Consider the following 19532-nt stretch of genomic DNA (forward strand, 5'->3'; position numbering starts at 1 on the left):
ACTACTTACAGTCTATTACATCTTCGAACTTACCTTGCATTTTACTGGAAATACGTATATAGTAACCAATTTTTCTGTCCACTCAATCGAAAGAGATTGTATAAACTCAGGGATTTTTATTATGAGCATCATGCCTTTTATTTTTTGTATTGAAGTATTTAAAAGGGAAGATTTCGATGCCAAATATATTTGGGGAAAGAAATCACTTATAATGATTCTGTGCCATTAGTATGATAAGGAAATATGACCTTCCAGTCCTAAGTGTGTCTGTTATGATCGTTTTTGATAACCAAGCCTCTTTATAGGTATAACTAGGAAAGAAAATGTGCCCTCATGTTAAAAATTATGAGTGATGAGTTATTGCGAGAGGTTTCTTTGAGAAAAACCAAAGATAAAATTGCATTTCAGCAAAATAATAGCAATAAAAGTCTCCAATTATCTCGGTACCGGTAAAAAATCAATAAAAAAATCAATTTTTATATTTGAATGTTTCGAATATCCAACCTGATCCCTGGAATAGGAGTCAACGTTGATGCACACTTACGCAGCCTACACTGATTAGTTGACATTACTATGTAATTCTCCCCTCTCTAGCATTCCGAAATCCATTATTCACGCCACCTATGCCACTTTATGAAGTTATGCCGACCAGCACTGTGATGACTGCTTCTCCGCAATCAGACAATGTCCCACTTTTTAAATAATCATATCCATTTCTTTATCAAAAAAGAGTAGGTACCCTAAAGAGATATAAGATTTTCACGAGGGAATTTATAAAAATAATTGTCTGCTTCATATTTCTCAAAATGTGATAGGAATTTTATGCACGAAATTCCTATGCATAAAATATTTGAGGCGCTGAAATGGGAAGGGTAGTTAGCAAGAAAAAAAAATCGAAATTTCGTTTTTTCATGGAGAAGGTAGCAAATGCACATGCCAATGGTATGGACAAGGTAGAATGACGATTGGTGCAATAGATCAGTTGTTACGATTGACGAAGTTTTTACATTAATATAAGCTTCACACTGTTGGCCAACCTCTTTCTTTCGCCTCCCGTAAAAATCACATTTAGTGACTTAATACCTTTCCCTTGTCAACCTTCTTTTCTTCTTTCTTACGAGCGCAATTAATTAACACTCCACCGAAGTGTCTCGATCAAACAACGTTGATCCTTACGCATGCATCCATACTGCGTGCGTTCAAACAACATCCGTGTTATCATCGCAGAACTAAGCTGCCCTTAAAGGAGAATATTTGAGTTAAAAACTTAAGACCACTCAGGCGAGGTGATTTCGGTCTTGACTACGTGGCAAGATGCAACTTCATATATTTATATTTAAATATATAGCGTGATTTGCTTGCCGCTTATTTTACTTAAAATATTTAAAATTATTTTAGTTGCTACTTTGTTTAGTACAGATTTTATTTAAATGGACACATTTGCTCTACAATTTATTTCCGCTTATTGGAGATTGATAATGACGAGGAAAATATGAGTGCGACTCATCCCTCACCACGCGGACACTGAAGAGGAAATTACTAAGCCGTTGCGATATAGTAATAGAGTACCAACATCCCCATCTGAATAGGCCTCCCTTTTCTCCATCTTGCTTGAGGTTGCTTCACTCGATATTGCCGCGGAAATGGTGGTTGAAAGTCACTTGCCGTTTCCTTTTACCGGTGTGGATTGCGACGACAGCGCTGAACATCGTAATGCGACAGAGTTAGGAACTCCGAGTTGGGAACACATTCACTTGGCGTTTTTGGTTTACGCACTGAAGAAAGCTCGCTTTATACTTTTCCGTACATATTTCGATACCTCCACTGCATTAACACTCAACAATCACCCACCGAATCAAATCCGTAGTACTATATGAGCGGATTTGATTCGGTGGGCGACTGTTGAGCGTTTTTGCAGTGGAGATATCGATTTAGGTTCATCATAAAATTTTGCTTTCAATGAATGCCGTATTAACAACGTCTTGTTACAAACAGCTTCAATAGCTTGAAAAATATCTCCAAAAGGGCCCATAATAAATTGCACTAATTTTACCGTCAAATATCTCATAAACGGCACATGTGAATCCCTTTCTCTTGGGATCATTGACAGTGCGTCTTTCAAAGAATATCTGGTCAAAGTGTCATCAAATTCTTGTTACTCTTATCGAGGCGCACCACCTACTTCAACATCTCAACTCAACTCAACAGCCACCGATTGCGACCCAGTACGGAAACTGTTTTGCAGGGCTATAGTAAAGATCAATGTCATGTAATCGGGGTATAACGCAATGAGCATATCCCGTTGAAATTCCTATCCACCCCGTCCACAAGCTCTCCCTCGAGAACTTCCCTACCAATTTCTCCTTGCCACCCTGTTCAGCCTTATGCAACAACCAGACAGCACCCTCCGGCCGTTCCCCTTCCCACCGAGAGGAAGGCATACCTCCTGCTCACTATTTCCACGGGCGCCTGAGCAAATGCTAATGCCTTTTAAGGCCCCCACCCCCCTCCCCGGTGGAGCCCCCTTATCTCCCCACCACCTGCGAGAGCCCCGTCTCTTGTGCGGCAGCGAGACCAAAGGAAGCCGAAGGACCGCTTGCATTATTAGGGCGAAGGAATTTTCGGTCGTCGTGCAAATTGGGAGTCGGTTTAAGACGCTCGAACAACGTTGCGGAGCTGTTGAGTGGTGTGAGCAACAAAGAGGATGGGTGCGGAGAATATAGTGAGTGCTTACTGTTCGCTTGCCAGGGGTGGAATGACGCTGCGTTTCCTTGTATCGCTAAGGAGGTGTGAGCTATTGGGCAAGGTTTATTGAATAGTAATGATGGAATTCGTGAAAAAATAGTCTTATCAGCAAGTCTGAAGCTTTTTTTAATAAAAGAGGTAGTAATTAAATTATAAACAATAAAAGTGATATATTCCCAGTGAAAAGTTCATGCTAATGTTTGTTCGTAACATGTATACAGGGTGAACATTCCATATGGAGGAAAAACCATATAATTTTGCCAGTATTCGATCTTTGGTCTCAGGAATGTACGCCAGGTATTACATAATTTAAAATGGTAACGCATTATCTTCCTAAGCAGATATATTTTCCTTGAATAAACACATGCATACTTAACATTAATTCAATACGAGGAAATATATCATGCGTATTAATTATTACTATTATTCGCTTACTATGTTTTAAGCAAATTAAGCATCAATAGAACAAATGACTATCCACTGGTCCTACAAAGGACTAGTGGGAAAAGCGTTTGGTTACTATTCGATTGGTCCTGTATGCCAATATGGGTAAAGTTGTTGAACTCCGTTATCTTAAAATAATGGCGATATAAGGCGGCTCTTCTACAATGGATGTGCCGTACCTATGCTTTCGTGAGAGATGACCTCTGTTCTCACTTTTACACCGTCAGTTAGAACTTTGAGTGAGGACTATTCATTATTCAATCTGGGTTAATAAGAATAAGGGCGTCCTCATCCTTTATACCGGCATTAAGAGCAGTGTACCTTGTGACATTTGCAATGGAAAAATCCTTTCCATAATAAAGAATTGTGCATAGTGGGTATTTCATATTTGAGACGAAATTCGTTTTACTTTCAAACGATGATGCTGTCGATAAAATTTGTAAAAAAATATGATCCTGCTTTACAACGTATTATATGGGCACATCATCCAATTTTAAGGAAGAGATGTTAATATATTTCGGCGGAGCAATGAGGAAATAAATAATAATATTTAAAAACTACTGTTCAACTTTAATAGACGAAGGTTAAGCTACGGGTCCTATCAAAATCTCAAATTGTTTTTCAGGTTAAGGAAATTTATTTAGAAATATACATGTCTTCCACTGTTGCAATGAAATTAGCTCTCGCCATAATCTCCGTCTTTAAAAATTATTGTATATAATACATTGTATTCAAACATCACAATAATTTTTGTTGGTTATGTAAGTTAATAAAAAAGCATGGTGGCTGGAATAGAATTAGACTTGATTAATTACGATAGAATAAAATTACCGTTACGTTAACATTAAGTTAAAAACAACAAACAGTGTTCAGTTATTGAAATGACTTTTCCAAAACTACTTAGACGTAAGGAAGTAAAATTTGACGAAGAAACGATTATAGTGCATTATATTCTAAGGTTACAAAATATTACTTGGACAGGTTACAGAATTCCTTTTTGACTAGTATTTTTTTGTGATGGATTACGAGTGCAAGACTAGAAATTTTACCTTGACGAAGGAAACAAAGAATAATGAATAATCGCTTATAGTACATTCTTTTCTGAGGTTAAAAAATTCATTTAAAGTTTGGATACTTCCCTTTCATTTGGTCTTTTTAGTTATGGGTTACTCGCTGATCACTGCAAATTTTCGGTATAGGTAATTTTATTTAACTGTATTTCAAATAATAGAAATTACACTAGAAGAAATTATTAAATGTTAAAAGAAAAAAATCATGAATGACAGATAAATGCTAGCAATTCTACTTTATGTGCCCTAGAAATTTTACGATGATAGAAGAAGTAATATGCGGGTTATCTGTCACCAAAAAATACCGGACGATCAGGAGATATGCGTTCTCTTCTATATGAATCCTTTGGGTATCATTAAAGTTACTGTGACTGGGCGATATAGATTCTGGAAAAAAATAGGATACAAAATATTTGTTACGTAGCATAAGACGACTTAATATACAAATATGTTGAATTGAGGTGCTCAAAAATCGATGTAAGCTACCTGACTTTAACGGGACCAGCATGAATTACAAAGTATTCATGGACGTAATAATACGTTGGTAAATTGCATTAAGAAATTCAAGATTACACCCATCATCCTTTATACCGGCATTAAGAACCGTGTACTTTGTAACACTTGCAATAGAAGAAATCTTACCATAATGAAGAATTGTGTATATTGGGTATTGCATATTTGAGACGAAAATTCATTAAATTTTTAATAAATATAAATTGCAAATTTAAAGCCATATAAATCAGTAAAACTCTTATCGGAATGTATGGGTTAATTGTTAAAAGTGAATAGATTGTAGTAAATGACACACCAAATAAATTGTACTGCCAAAATACCTCGAATAATAGAATATTATTACTTAGGTAATGTGAACGATAATTTTGCTGAAAAGCTTGATCATCGCAATGCGATAATGTTTGCAGAGTGAGCGACTTTTAATGGTGGGAAAAATCTCTTTATAAAATTTTGTGTTTACAATGTAATTGATATCGTGAACATCAACTGTTCATAGAGATGGGTCAAAAAGAACCGAACTGCCAAAACGAACTGTTCACTGAAATGAACCGGTTCGAAAATGAACCGTTCTCTAAAACACCCTGTTCACTGTTCATGTCGGCACTGCACAATTGCGGCGTACTCGGTACAGTAGGTATGATCATCAAGAGGCATTTTGAACTGCAGCTTACTCGAGCAAGTGCGTTGTGGGTACAACAGATGGCGGTTACGAGGGAGGCCATCCAAGGCCGCCGAAGTGCGTCGTAGACGACCGAGCCCCTCCCCTTCTTTCTCTACTATTCCCCTCCGATAGCCACTGAACGGTTCGTTCCAACTAATATTTGAACTGATATTTAAAATATTAGTTCTTTCGAACCGTTCGTTCCAACTAATATTTGAACTGATATTTAAAATATTAGTTCTTTAGAACCGTTCGTTCCAACTAATATTTGAACTGATATTTAAAATATCAGTTCTTTCGAACCGTTCGAAATATTAGATCAAATATTAGTTTCCTCGGGGCGTTCAGTTGGGATATCGCGTTCATTTTGATTTCGTATTTTGAACATTTGTGGATCTGTGGATGCATTTCCAAAAATATTGTTTAAAACGTGATTCATGAACTCAGGAAACGATTGAACTCATGATTGTGGGACATTTTTTTCGGTCCCTTTACCAAGTTGATGTTTGGACTTACTTTTTGGCGCCTACGATGAAATTTTTTAATGTGGATGCATCTCCAAAAATATTGTTTAAAACGCGATTCATGAACTCAGGAAACGATTGAACTCATGATTGTGGGACATTTTTTTCGGTCCCTTTACCAAGTTGATATTTGGACTTAACTTCTGGGCGCCTACGATGAAATTTTTTAATGTGGATGCATCTCCAAAAATATTGTTTAAAACGCGATTCATGAACTTAGGAAACGATTGAACTCATGATTGTGGAACATTTTTTTCGGTCCCCTTACCAAGATGATCTTTGGATCTTAGTTTTTGGCGCCTACGATGAAATTTTAATTTTTTAAGTGCGCTGTATTGTGCAATGTGGATGCATCTCCAAAAATATTGTTTAAAATGCGATTCATGAACTTAGGAAACGATTGAACTCATGATTGTGGAATATTTTTTTCGGTCCCCTTACCAAGATGATCTTTGGACTTAGTTTTTGGCGCCTACGATGAAATTTTAATTTTTTAAGTGCGCTGTATTGTGCAATGTGGATGCATATCCAAAAATGTTGTTTAAAACGCCTTACGATACCACACTAAGCTTTCATGTACTCTAAACGTATGATAAACAATATTTTCTACCGAATGACCCTACCTGTTCACTATGAACCGATATTTTGAACTGTTCTTTTTACTGAACAGGATCAAAGTGAACGGTTCATAAAAATGAACAGTTTAACCCACCTCTAACTGTTCACAGTAAAAGATGAAAAGTCATTAATGATCCTCTGAAGGTCGATGAAAAAAATTATTTCATTCCACTGTTCTTCTTCCATCATTAAAATAGGTAATTTTTCGTGGATAATTAGAGAAAACATCAACAAAAATATCAATGGTATCAAATAAATAAGTCATTACCTTGCAATTGCTATGGCCGAAGTCATACAATTTAACAAATATCAGTCGAACTAGAGAAAGAGAAATCTAAATCAACTAAAAATTTAAGTCCACTCTTTATCACAACAATAATTCTCAAGTGCAAATGAAAGCAATTTTAATGCGCTCCTTTGTGTTCCGTAAGGGAAAAATAATTAAGTGAATCGACGAGTTACTGAAGCAACTCTCATTGATGATCCAACTTTATCAGCGAGTTCTTGCTCTAGAAACGTCGTTACATTTTTCGTGCGGTTCAAAGACCACGGATGCACGGAAGGATTCGGAGTACTTTTCTCCAAGAATTTCAGGGAAGAGGCAAGAAATCATGGTGCAGACGCAACGAGGAAGAGGGGAGGAGAGGCTGGCTTCCTTGTTAAGGGACACATGGTTAGCGACGGGTAAGCGACAAACGTTTTGCCTGCACCCCCCACAAGGATTGAAGCTGCTGTACGGATGGAGGGTGGGGAAGGGCGTTAATGGCGACGCTGGAGTGGGGTGGGGCGGTTGCTTTCAAAGGGCCTTCGTAATGGGACTAGCTAAAGCATTAAGGCAAGCAACCGGCTTGGGCTGGCGGATGAAGGCACCACGTCCATGGGGATATACATTCGTGCGAAGGGTGTGAAGCGAGATTCATGTAGGGAAGCATGCTTTATTGAGGAAGCATGGCCGCGACTGCGCGATTCAATACAAATAATTTTAGCATATTTTCATTAAAAATGTATTCTCTATCATATCCAACGTCCGTTTAGCTAATAAAAAAATATTTTGAATTATGATGTCGTTATGATTTTAATCAGTTTTAAAAAGCTATTTAGGCCAATCATAGCGCCAATATTGCAAGCTTGACCTTTAAAATAGACTGGAATATTTTAGAGTACCTAGTACTTATTTTTCCAGTAGCTTTGAATTTAATTTGGTTACGGACCTCTTTTTTTTTTGGAAATGATTCTTGGTAAAGCCATTTATTGCCATGGGTATAAAAAATAATGAAAAAAAATTACTGCATTTAAAATTTTACTTCATAAATATAGCGCTAATTCAGGTTTTCTGGATCAAATATAGCTCCAATTTCATGTAATTAATGAGGTCTGACCGCGATAACCTGCAGTATTTATTTATTGAGGACTAAAAAAACTAGCTTAATACAGTGTGATTTGTAATTATAAAACAATACAACTGAGATAAGAATCTAAATAAATGCTTCTCTCATAGATATTCATGCGTTTTTCACTATCAAAACTTTCCCTATGTGGTAGGCAGCAGAGCCATAACAGACCTAGTAAACATTTTTATTTCTAATCAATTATCTAGAAAATGTTGCACGGATGGCTGAATAATCTTCTATCGCCTGTGGAAGAAGTGTAGGCGATACATTATATTATTATATTATAACGTATCGACTATATTATTATGTTATTGTTACTCTGTATTTATATCATTATATTTCCGATGTTTCGTGAAAATGACATATCCTTTGCTTCTCGGTGGAACTTCCTGAAAACGTCACATTACTCCCTCTCAACCAGGCTTAAGAAGTTCACCGTATTTCGTTTAGATCTTTAGCTATCATCTTGAAATATTAAGAGTTATTAGCGTAAGCAGTGTTTAAAATTTGATGTAAAATTAAAATTATGAAATTGAATCATCGAGTATCGGCATCAGTTAACTTCCAATGTCCGAAGTATTGAATAAAATGGGCAGATGCTTACTGTATCCTGAAAAGTTTAAGCTTACAACTGAAAACGTTTAAATTTTATGTATGTTACAATCAGAAACAGGGAATTAGTTTTTTGGGAAGAATGACTTGATTTAAATACGCACTACCCCCTTTTGAAAAGAAAACAAGTTTTCAACATTTAACCGCACCTCAAATTTGATAGTTTTGCTTCAATTTTCACCGAGGCTGAATTTTCGCATTTAAGGCAGAAAAAAGGTCGAAAGAGACCTAAAAATACCTTGAAAATGGCATTATGTGCCGCAATCTGGGTCGGTAGGAGTAAAGAAGCGTGGAAATTCATAAGTTGTTTCATTATGTTAAATCTAAATATTCGTTTAAAATTATGCTATCCTGTTACAATTTTCAGGACTCAAAGAATACAGTGTTTTCAAAATTTTCCAGCATTTCAAATTCACAAATTTTACCTCGAGTATGAGGCACAAAAAATGCTGACAAAGACCTAATTATTCACTTAAATTATGAAATTCTGCTAAATTTTCAAAACATATGCAATAGATCCTTTTCAACATTTCCCAGCAATTATAATAAAAATCTTTACGTCAGGGTTCAATAGAATTCAATAACCTAACATTCGTGATACTACAGTGAAAGAATGAAAAGGTCTACTCTATACAACCTAAAAATTTGAATGTGATAACGCCGGCATAAACTGATCTTGGTCGCAAATAGCTTCGGACGCGGTTCGTTTGAGTTTGCTGTGACGAAATGTGTGGGATTTAGGGAGGCGACGTGTTTGTTCTCCCTTCGAGGAAATGCACGCGACGGTGGCTATGGACTGAGGCTGCGTGAGATCACATCTCCTGCTTGCAGATTGCAATTACTCCTCGGGAAAAGGAAGGTCTTCGTGGAGCGATTGAGACGACTGTGTGTTCTCAAGGAAACCTATCCCATGCGGTTAGATATCCGAAACGGAAGTGATGTGTGGGTTAATTATGCCTCCTTTAATAACGGTAAAAACGTAATTATTATTATCCCAGGAAAAAATCCTAGATCCACGATGCGACACTCTCAGTTACTCTGGGAATAGAATCTGAAATGTGATTTAAAAAAATATACTCGCAATTATTCTCTTTGTGGTGCAATAAAATTTATGTCGCGGAATCCGTCAACGCCGCTGTTTGTTGTACCTTTTCTCAAAGGAGAGCAAATTATGCCTCATGGAATTTTCTCTTTCACGTGCAGATGGTGCAGATACTCGTATGTTAGTCAGTATTCGAGATGGAGTTTAACGACCAGTTGTACACTGGACAACCTATATTTTTACCCCATTTTTTCCATATAAATTTTCACTTTTTGATTTCGATTTTTAGCTTTGATATACACTATAGCAATTTGCAAAATAAAAACAATAGTGAAATTGTATGAATTCGGGTCATTTTCTCAAAAAAAACTGGGGGAAAATACTTAATAAGAAGAATATGGACTGCAAGGGTCGAATATCAAGCCCATGTCAAAGGTAGAATCTAATGGAAACCACGTGTTCCAATACTGTAGTCGCCAAATATAAACGGAGAGATTGTGAGTTTATTACCTTCTCATGCATAGCGATTTTATAAAAAAATTAATAATTTTAAACTTAATGCAAGTTAAAAAAGCTAAAGGAATTGAAAAGTTGATTTTTAATCTCTTATACGAGGATTATGGATGATATAACTCCAAAAAAGGATATCTAGATGAAAGAAAGGGAACATGTTAGTTTGAATTGCTTTATTTGTATACTTCTGTGATTTTTCGAATTGAAAACATAAAATGTTTTACAGCACTACTTATTTCATATAGCTGTCACGTGTAGGCATTACATTATTTATTTGTCAACAGGATGAGGGACTTATTGGTTTAAAAAAATTAATCCTGTCATGGTTAGAGTTAGGAAAAAAAATTTCGTTCATCATGAGCATGCAACATCGGCTAATTTGGCTTTCCACAGTGCCTGCAGTTAATTGCATCTCTTAGAAAACACCTCGCTGATAATTGGAGATGAAATGGTATGCAAACGAGATATATCGTTCACTTTGAGAGAACAGTGCGTACAATTTACATAAAAATGAACCACAGATAGTGCAACACATGACACAAAAAAAGTGTTGGACACTCTCTGAAATATCTTAACCATTTCGCGTCAATGACCGTCTGAAAGTGATAACAGAATAATTAAATACGTCGAAATCCGTGTATGCCGCATTCATGAATGGAATTAATGCATTTGCGGATATGTAACGGCTAGAAATGCAGTGACCTAGAAACAATTGCGTCGAAAATTATCCCGAAGATAAAACTGGATTTGCAGGAATAGCTCCTCCCATTTACGTTCACGGTGTTTTGTCTCCGCGTCCAAATTAGCTTCGCTTCCATCCATGTTGAATTACGGCCACGATAATCGCGACGCCAGATTGAAAAATAGGGACCAAATCTGATTTCCTGCCTTTCATCTGTCACAATAATTGCCGACCATGTGAAAACATTAATCAATGCCGGGGAAGCGAATGATAATTGAAGGTCTATTGCTTTTCGTGGCATGCCGTCAGAGCCGACGAGACAGGTTATACGAGTAGATGGCATTATCGGTTGCTAATAACTCGTGACTTGGGAAAATGCTTGAAAAAATGACTTAGGTGGGATGTTTTTTTCTGGAAATCATATGGGGCCAGAGATTAGCAAAAGAGAGCGTTTTAGACATTATGAAGGAAAAGAAAGGGCCCAGGATAAATTTTTCTACGTATTTTTCCTTTTATTATCCGGCATATAAAGTATTTTACGACTTTTAAGCCTTTTTGAGCAATTTATGGTGCTATGCAATGTAATATAAAACCTCATATTGACTACACAAGAAGTAATTTTAACCACTTTCAAAATTAAATACCACTTTCATTCACCTTACAAGATTATATATTTATTTCCCACTCCCTGGATGCACACTCCATCTTATACGTGAATATAATATTTATGGGTCACTGATTTTTACCTAAATTTTGATGACTATAGTCATATTTTATGTGTTAAAATATGAACGAGTGTTTTTTTACGGGAGCTTTACTGCAAATATATTGTATTAGAAGGCTTGACATGATTATAAGGTGGTAATTCCTTTATTAATGCACGTATTTTAAGGGAATGCATAATGAAGAACGTTTATATTCAATAAATTGGTGACTAAGAACAATATATATTTACCAAGAGCAATTGATGCATTCCCAAAAGACTGTCATGATTAACGCAGAGCCTAATGAAGACCTGCGATGGTAAATAAATTGTCTGATAAATGGTGATGAGTCCAGTAGATGAGTTCATTTTCTCAGAGACGGATATTCACACAGCGGGAAGTTAAAGGTAAATGAGATATTTTCTCTCCTCGCGCGGGGAAACAGGAGGATCGGAAGAAACCATGATTTTTAGAGAGAAAGGCTTAAAGTTGCCCTATTCGGAGGAATATGTGAAGAAAGGGAGCCGGGGTAAATTAAACGCACTCATAATGACTCCGAGTTCCACTTTAACCCCTCTGACTATGATATCCAGCTGTTTCCTTAGGCGATCGTTTGGAAAATCTTTTGTTTCACAGAATATCTGAGTTTGCTCCATTCTCAGCTCTCAGGCTGAAGTTTCCATCTCAAAAAGAGGATTCGCGTAATCACTTATTCTTGCTTCGTGGGTAAACTAAATTTTAAGTTGTAACCGAAGAAAAGGAATAGACATGTCTTGTTGAATCCGAAAAAAAGTCTCGCTGCTTCTGCTGAAACTTGTAGACATACTATTATTAGCGCATTTTAACTTCAACACATCCTTCATTGACCTAGTTCATTAGTCCATTTTTTCGTGCGGTAAATTTAAGCCAGCGCGAACAGCAAAATTTCGTTGGAGTTGAAACGATTTATTCATCAGTCAAAAGGAATGAGAGATTAATTAATTATTTACCTGAAACAAACCCGGAAGTGAAGTAATATTTGAGTTATCAAGAAAATAGCTTGGCTTCCGATTCCTACGAAATTCAAAATTGGCCATAGCATCTGCGTACTAACGTGTTTTTCTTAATTAATGCTGTGAGATATTTTTGATTCAATTATCATCTTAGTAAGAAGAGTTAATCGATACCAAATGATAAAATACACATATTTTATCAGCTACTGAGAAATATCGAAGGAATAGAATCTCCTGTGCAACGAGTGAGGTATTCTTCATTTCGTTAATTTAATGGATCGACCCAATAAGGAAAGTTTGGTTTGATAGATCACGGCAGATCCCAGACACGACATCCACAAGCATGATAATATAATACGACTATTAATCAAATAACAACTAATTTTTGGTTAGCGGATAATGTCGTAGTAGTAAAAATGACTAATTTCAATCCAGCCATAGTTGAGGTGGTAGAAATATCAGTAATACTAAATGGAATTTATACTTTTTATTGCTATTCACAATCGGAAAATTTTGTTTTAGCCGCCCAGGAGGCTGCACTTGTAGTTGCACACGTTCTCCTCACCACGCGTTTTACACGGGGAGCGTACTTGCACAATCTGACGTGTGTACGAAGGGGCAGTCTAAATTGCGTCGTGTAAAGCGGTGAATTGCTAGAACATATGCGAGAATGCGTGGACGTGAGATAGCAAAATAGCCCCCGTTCAAATTTCGTTCATGCATTCGCGCAATTCCGTGCCATTTTAGAAATTAATGCAGTTCCAGCCTGCGCAATTCCGTGCCCCGTGTAGAACAATCTTTGGAAAAGCAAAGATACGACGCCATCCGTGCAGAGTTTGAGGGTTCAAGGCGAACCCTTCGAAGGATACAACACACCGGGGCCGGGAACCAAGCCAGTGGCTTATACGCCCGATCACCCGGGGAGGGGCTGGAGAGGAAGGAAAAAGGATAGAGGCGCCGCCGCGATGGGAGCCCGCCGACGCCTCTGGGAAAGGATAGGAACGGAAGGGACGGGACGAGGGAAACGCACCCCAACGCTATAGAAGCGAAGGGGGCCCTACTAACAGCGAAACCAAGCGAAACGCAATTAATATTCTACCAATCCTAGTGGATTTTCCTATGAAAAATCCATCGATCGAATCGGTAGATCGCCATCCGTGCAATCGTGACCTTGGAAATTTTCATCCCACCACTACATTCCACAAGCCCTGAGAATTATCCCAACACGGCATTCATGGTATGCTCTGGCCAAACTAGTTTTTGCCTCCAGCGAGTGTCCCGTCTCTCGAAGTGCAAGTTGAACTACGGTCCTTGAACCCTGGGAGAAGTTTTAGAAAGGCCATGGGGAACCACTTCCTCCGATTGGGAAAAGGGTGCGAAGGCAAAATGTGCTTTCGGATGCGTGCAGGTTTTAAGGACAGCGCAAGGGGTCGTGGGAGGGGGTTTCTCTGAAGGAAGAGGAAGGGGAAGGGTTGGGAAGCATTTGGAGAAGGCGCGTTTGTCGTGGGACGCTGCGTGCCGTGAATTGAATCGGAGAAGACTTTGCCTTCCTTATTCAACATTCCCTTCTCCGCCGCCTTTCCGACTTCCTCCATCTCCCACCATCTTGCGACCTCTTCATGCCTTTAAACACTTTTTTTGAGCCTTGATTGACTGTATATGCTTTACAAACCTAAGGGCTTCAATCGGGCAATCAAGATTAAAAAAAAACTGGGTCATTTAATAAATTTATCCCGTTTAAATCACTGAAAAATATCCAGTGCAATCTATGGAATGTGTATGACTGTGGCATTGCCTGATACCTATAATTGAATTTAACAGCCAAGAAAAGCAGGATCAATCAACTCTTACCTAATCGCATTCTATTGAGAAACCCCGAATAGAAATGATCATATTGCATTAAAACATACTGACCGCAAGTCAAATACTATGAGTGGAGATAGAACGGTAAATAGATAATTATATGCTCCGATAGATTTCATTCGCTCTATTATTAAGACAATTGAAACACAAAGGAATGGATTAGTCAATTTTTTACTTCATGGATTAATGGCACACACTGAGAGAGATAGAAAAAAGGACACAGTGAGTTGGCTATAGCAATCGATAAAAATTTTTTGCAAAGCGAGTATATTTTCATTTTGACGCGTTTCTAACGTCTGATTAATACCTAATTTTCCTTTATTTTTTAGTTAATAAGATCTCTTCAACTGTCATACCAATGCCTTGACAAGGAACGCCCTTAAATTATGACAAGGATGATTTAACTTGAAGTATGAATTATGAGAAACACTTTCGTTAAATGCATGCATCAAAAAAGGCGTAAGACCCAGTTGACTTACATCTGCTGGCTTTAAAAAAAAGATGATCCTCCCAAAAAATAAGAAACCAAATTCCGAGTCATTAAATTTTAATTAAAATATTGGTACACGTATTCAGCCTCTACGCATAAGACGGATACGTTTATCTTCCATTTGTTTTTAATAGTCAATTTGACAGCAATGAATTAGTTCTAAGGTAAATTGTGTTGAAGGAACGTCTCATGCATGAAGTTCAATGACACGTTCCTGTTGTAAGATAAGTTTGGAAAAGACTCATGTACGTTTTGATCATATATTTATTATTAATTAGTGCGCTCAAATCTCAGAGAATTTAGAGAAAAACTATGGAAAAGCTCTGCGAATACTGCGGTGGAATGCATTTTTCCTACAATCCAGCCTTCATTTACAGATTTGGCAAGAGAATATTTTTAGAGCAATTTTCTCGAGATATAGGAGGGATTCTTGATTTACGTCAAACGTACATTCAGGATTTGAGATTTCGAAATCAGTGACAGCGCGTCACGCGGAGAGCGCAGGAACTGTGGTGGCGGAATGGCATTGACGGTTGGAATTCATTAAAACTACCGCGAAATGCCGCCACACACAGCAATATATGGAATCCTCGTTTTTCAAACAATACGACTGCTGGCGAATGAACTGATTGCATGGTGATGGATTGTCTCCTGACTTGTCATCGTGTACCTTTTGGATTTGATTACAACGAGATCCGCCATTCAGGAATAAGTAAGTTGATAGCATTAAACACAAATTGATAGCATTACCTATCTGAGCAAATCTGGAATCGGCGTTCGCAAATTTTGATGTGAATATAAATAAATAACTCTGACTGCCTTTTCGTTCCCCCAATAAGGTGATTATGTGTCACAAAACCAAATTAGGAAAAAAACCAAAATTATTCATGTTACCAGCTGCCGATAGGTCCTTTTATTTGCTACGGAAGGGTTAAAAGTAATCTTTGATTATATTAATATAGTCCTATCATTATAGAAGAGCATGTAATCTGTTAAGCCAACATAAAAGTTTACGTCATATTGCTTGTTATTACATGGTGCATAAGGTTTTTAATTGTAGCATGCTTCAAGTTAAGCATTTCAGTGACAGACCTTTAGGTAGAATTAATTTAGCATCTTAGATTTCTCCCATGAAAAATGCAGCATTATATATTATACGAAATATTTTAGGATAGATATTTTCAAAACTTTTTATAGATGTGGAACATATCTTAATGACACTCATCATACGAATGATATCCAGTGGTGTAGCGAGGTGGGAGATCCTGGGGGTCCGAACCCCACCAGAGTATAAAAACACAATTACTTTGCTTCATAGAAGAAAACAAACTATTGAAAATTCATCAATGATTTTGAAAATGATTTATTTGGGTAATGAAGTTTTTTCTATTACTAAAAGTGTTAAAATTAGTGTAAAACTCACAACTTAGTACCCTATTAAAAAAAATTCCCCCCATGTTTTGGACCCCCACCGAACGTAATTTCTGGCTACGCCAATGATGATGCCCCTGGTATTTTTTGAACAATGAAATGAATAAAATAGCATAAGTGTTAATTAATTATATATCATGTCAATGACATTCCGCCAGTGAAAATATGATGGAAAACGAATCAAATAGTGAGTCCAAAACCATATCCATTAACAAGGCATACCATTACCAATGAGTTAAACTTCAGCGGAAAATTATTATTTTTATAAATAATTGAATAATGCGGGTATATTTAATTTTGCGACTCATTTTCAGATATTTTAAGCGGCACAACGGTTGATTTTAAGAATAAATAATGAAACATTCCTTAATTATGCAACATAGAGGGCATAGTTGGGGTATTCGTAAGGTTCCTTGGTACTACGAATTTTTTGTGTCGATTGTGCCAACCTCATGACTATTTTGCCCACCATTTGTAGACAATATACATCGATGACGGTGTGCATGTTCATGCATGTTCACGCACCGTAGTTTGGATCCAACATTGATTGGAGAGCTCGGGCACCGGTGTGCAAAGTGATTTAAAGAATGTTTAGTGCCTGTCTCTAAACATAGAGCGGACGGAATATTCCGCAAAAACTTCAACAAGTCGTAGACATTTTATTTTCAACAAAATTTACAATACACTGTTCTACCATTGAAATCGAATTTCTTTGGATGGATTGAAAAAATAACAGTAGTAAATAAAATTATAATAAATGACAACCGGCATACTGGTACGTGAGGTATGGCTTTTGATACACACACTGGCGCTTCCAATATCTGCGAGCAATTCAATCACGTTTAATAGCTTTTGGACGGATTTTCCTCACCGCTCCATATCTGCTCCTGCATACAGCTTAGAGAATAACAAAAGGTGGAAATGCAGGAAGCAAAAATTGCAGGCGTTAAATCAAAATGCATGTTAAGAGCACCCTCGGAAATTGGAATCGTCGTAGAGGAGAGAGAGAGAAAGTTTGAGGTAATTCTCGGGAAATAGTAAGTGATTCCCAGGAGTTTGAAAGAGAAAGAACAAAGAACACAAAAACTGAATAGCTTGTTTGCCATTTTTTTCGGGGTTGGTTGTGATAGAATTTGAAAAATGATGTAATTAATATTCTTCCGTTTTTTTCTGAAGCGTCGCCTGATTCTCGATCTGATTGCGAGGAAAAACCGACTGGCCCTTCCGCAGATGAGTTGATGACGTCATGATTTCATGCCGAGCGGGTAACTGCTTCTCCAAATTTCTTCCCCTCCATGCGAGGCCCTCGAGTGCTGATATGAGCGATAGTCTTCCCTTAAAGAACATATCTCCATGTACGTTTCAATGAACCGGTGGTGTAATGAAGCCACCAACTCATGAAAAGTGGCGGTAAATTTCGCGTTTTTTTTTAATTTTAAAATTAAGGAAGAATGCTATAAGGTGACGCGAAAAAGCGACAGTTAACCCAATTGGAGTTAAACAAAAGTAATCCAGCCATTATTATCTTAGAAATAAGGAATGTTACGCAGACAGAAAATAAAAGGAACACCTTGTTTGTAGTTACGCTTCTGGACAATTACTTAAGTGCTTTTAATTGCAACAATTAATTAATTGCTGAATTCATTAGTTTCTGATTCCCATCAAATTTTATTCAGCCTTGCAAATACCTGAGCTATTGTATTACGTGATAGTACACTGAAGAGGTGGGGCGATTTGCGCTGGATGGTCAGGAGGAATGTAAGGTATCTGAGCTTTTGTATTGCGTAATGACTCATCTTCTTGAAGCTCAGAGTTTTTATTTCCTGGTGCCATAATCCCCACTCTAAACTGTCACATTGGCCATTGTGCGCTTTCTTTGAACATTTCTATATTTACGCTTTATTTGCTGTGCGCTTTTTTCACCTAATTAGGGGAACCCGTGGCGGGACGGGTTGGCGGGTCGGAACGGGGTAAGCGATTTTTTTCAGTGCGAAAAAAGGTGCTGCGCAAGCAATAACTATATCTAGTTGAGATTGGTGTTGATTGTAAGTTAAGCAACATCAATCTGAACTAGTTATAGTCATTGACGCTTTTTTCGCACTTAAAAATATTCCAATATATATTTTTTTCTATAACTTTATGCATGCATCGATTCTGAAATTGTTAAAAGTTATGTGCAGCTATTTCCTCTAAATGCTCACGAAAATAAATGAAATTTATATTATTATTATTAATGCCATATATGAACCGTATCATAATTACGTCACCTACTCACTACCACTACGTGGGTAACTTAACGAGTCTTTCTTATTTAATACTTGAACTTGAGAGATTGGGTAACGAGGATAATTTTTTTCTCACAAACTTATATGTCCTTCACATCTACTTAGTTCTTTTTTAATGAATTACGATGCTGGATCTTAGTGTACGACCCCATTTGGGCAACATAGAGAGATGAAATTTGGTCGTGGAATACACATGATGGAATAGACAAAATTACGAATGATATTTGATTCGAAAACGCAACATTTTTAAACTACATAAACTTTTAGCCATGCGCTCCGATTGGGCAAAGTTTTTGCTGTTGCCGGTTGCCTTAAATATATCACGATATACAGTAGGCAAAGCATTCTAAGGCGGGAGTTGTCCAGAGCGTTCGGCAACAAGGTAAACTCGCGGCCAATTGAGCCCTTTGCTCAAAGTTTCAATGGTTTTAAGATGGTGCGACCTAATAAAGCATTAGTAATTTCGATTTCTACTGTCATCAGCTATTCAGGGTTAAAATTTCCTCACTCAATTATTCTCTACCCTTAGCTATTGGCTAAGACTCGATATCGCATCTCATTGGAATAATAATCAAGTAGAGAGCAAATGTTATTAGGTTGGGTAAGTGCGTTTTCAATGTAAAATCATCAGTAATTTTGGTTCCTACTGGCATCAGCTATCCTGGGTTAAAATTTCGCGGCACAATTTTTCTTAACCCTGTATATTCCGCGGCCAAATATCATCCCCAAACTATCCCCAATGTTGCTCAAATCGGGGTCATCGTAATAATTTCAATGACGAATATTACAAAATAGGATCCCCAAGTCGGCCTCTAAATGTGTTGTCTCCCAACGCGCATTTAAATGAGTTTACAAAAATCGCCACTCGCGTCGCTGACGGACAAACTGATCCGAGTTTCACGGGGGAATAAGTTGTAATTAGGGGTATTAGACGAAATTTATGCACGTGTTG

Source organism: Ischnura elegans, chromosome 2, assembly GCF_921293095.1.
Source record: "Ischnura elegans chromosome 2, ioIscEleg1.1, whole genome shotgun sequence".
Taxonomy (NCBI): domain Eukaryota; kingdom Metazoa; phylum Arthropoda; class Insecta; order Odonata; family Coenagrionidae; genus Ischnura; species Ischnura elegans.